The 2,546-nt window shown below is 43.7% G+C and overlaps 1 long non-coding RNA gene across 1 annotated transcript; it reads right to left on the minus strand.

Moving 5' to 3' along the window:
• Positions 1–978: 978 nt before the first annotated feature.
• LOC136287597 (uncharacterized) lies at positions 979–2,152 on the minus strand. The gene is made up of 2 exons (XR_010720188.1): positions 2,043–2,152; positions 979–1,698 (listed from the first exon to the last, which is right to left on the minus strand). It is a non-coding gene; the product is annotated as an uncharacterized lncRNA (long non-coding RNA).
• Between the last annotated feature and the right edge of the window lie 394 nt (positions 2,153–2,546).

Consider the following 2,546-nt stretch of genomic DNA (forward strand, 5'->3'; position numbering starts at 1 on the left):
TATTGTTGTGGTTATTGTGATTTTTCAGTAAATTTGGGTTCCAACCTATAATTTCTCCCAGTGTTTCTCCATTATCACAAGAGGGGGAAGGGCGGGGGGGGGGGAGGGGGGAGAGGAGGGTAAGAGAGCAGCCTTGAGCCGGTTTAATTTCTCAGCTGGGTTTTAAACCAGCCCACAGAGCTGACTGTTGTGCACAATTCCTCCCTCAACACCTCACTTTCCAGCTACTTTTCGTAATGGCATTGGAGCCATGGCAGGTGAATCCCCACAGCACTTGTCTTGCACTGTTTCCTTCCTCCTTAATTCATTTGGGAGATTGTCCATATTGAGCCATTTTACAGAAGTTTAGATTGACCACTGTGGTGTAGAGAAACAAGATTTGGGGCCTTGGATGGTAGTGTAACATTGGGCTGGCAGCCAGGACAGACCTACAGGATCAGTAATAAATCATAAAATAGGAGGGAACATAGCAGGCAGGTGGAACAAGATGCTCTTTAAGGTCCCTTCCAGCCCAGACCATTTTTAACAAAGATTCTATGATTTCTCAGTGTGGGAGGTGGAGGACAGAAGTGGAGGTGAGACCACCCTGGCTCTCAGAGGTGCAGACACCAGAGCAGGATCTCAGGATCTCCTGGTCTCAGGCAGCAGGAATTTGCTCCCTCCATGCCTCCCCACATCCCTGCTTCATCCTCCTTCTGCAACACATCAGCCACCTACAGGGCAGGCCAAAGAAGACTTAAGAGTCTTTTCCATCCTAAGCAATTCTATGATTCTGTGATTGTATGATAATGGACATTCAGGAAGGTCCCCAGTGTCTCCTTTTCCCTGGTAATAATTCTGGGAGGTAATTGCATTAAAGTTGTTTGAGTTTATTGTCTTGAAATATAGTATTTCTTTGAATAGGGATGGAAGAAAGGGAGGGACACCACGGTGAGGGAACTTCAGGATGTGGAATTTTCAAAAACTGGGTGCTATTCATGGTTCAGGAGGTATTCTCTGTCCAAGACAGCACTCTTCACATCTTTTGGATGACAATAATATTTCTGGCTGGTAGTGGAACCCTTAATTGATCAATATATGGAAGACACTACATTAATGCAAAGTTATTGTCCCCAGAAAATAAAAAAAAAAGCTAAAAATAGCATAGTACATTTTGACAGAGTTTTTGTTGTTTTCTTTTTATGTTCAGTTCCTTTGAGTCTGTCTTTTTTCTCATTAGGAAAGCTTAATTACTATTTTCACTTTCATTTCATTACTGGGGCCAGGTTTGGGTGCTCTGTAGGCAGCCACTAATTGTTCAGTCCTCACATGAGATGATGGCTTCTTCATGCAAGGAGCCCTGCAGGTATGGATGGAACAGACCCTGCTCTGGGTGGAGGCAGGGAATTAGAAAACTTCTCATGGCAAAGCAGAGCTCTAGGATCCCAAACTTAAAGAAAGGCAAAGGTTTTCTAAGGTAGCTTTTCCCACTTTTTAATGCTATCAATTTGGACCAAAGCTCTTCAACTGCTTTGGTTTTCTATTGAAGTAATCCTGGGGCTGAAGAAGCATCCTTAGGTCTGTGCTGTCAAGCTGCTGGATGCCCATTTCCATATGTTCCCATTCGTGTGCCTAGCAGAGAGGTTGTATGGAGGCAGGGAAGATGACTAAGGAAATTCAACCTGCAGGTGCTCCTCAATGTAGCATGAGAATGATCAGCTGTGGAGGGTAAACAGAAAACATCAAGCTCTCCATCCTGCCTCTCACATTTTTTTAAAGTATATAAATTTTATATAAATTTATATCTAAATAAAGTTTGTAGTCATTTTCAAATTTGTATAAATAAATTTAATCATATTCTTATCATGTTATATGAACTTTACATATAAAATTTCTGAGCATCTGTGAAGGTTTCAGCGGCAGAGGAGGTATTTGGGGAACGGGACTGAAGGAAGAGACAGCAAAATAACGAACAGGAGGAAGAGGAGGAACCAAAACAGAAGCAGAAAGAGCAGAAGGGCTACCCCTTCCTTCTGACAGCCTGTTTCCATGTTCCTTCTCACCAGATAGGCTGCAAGTGTGGGGCACACCTGGTACCTTGCTAGCACTGCCTCTTTCAGTAGCAGATTCAGAAGTAAGGCTTGAAATTTATGAGGCTGAACATGTGGCTTGGCTCCCCTCCTCTGGCTGGGAAGGTAGGTCCATCCTGATGGGTGGAGTTACCTGTTAAATCTAAATAAGTAATGCTGGGAGGGAAACTCAAGTTCTATACACTAGACACCAGCATTAACACTTCCCCCTATCATGGCCCATCTTCCCAAGCAGCAGCATGAGGGATGAAATTAAAGATAATTTAGTGGGGCCAGGGCAGTTCCATTTACCCTTTGGGCATGGTCCCTGCTTATTTACACAGTGTTAGGGGCTGCCAGCAGCATAAAGATGGTGAGACTCAGAAGACAGCCTTTATTTCAGCATTTGAGACAATCTCTCCCAAGTTTGTTGCAGCAAACACCTCTTGACTTGGAAGTACCAAACAGCTTTGGGAAAGTCCTGAGATAAAGGAGGTT

The sequence above is a fragment of the Chamaea fasciata genome, unplaced genomic scaffold (assembly GCF_029207755.1).
Source record: "Chamaea fasciata isolate MVZ Bird 193981 ecotype frontalis unplaced genomic scaffold, bChaFas1.0.hap1 SCAF_3, whole genome shotgun sequence".
Taxonomy (NCBI): Eukaryota; Metazoa; Chordata; class Aves; order Passeriformes; family Sylviidae; genus Chamaea; species Chamaea fasciata.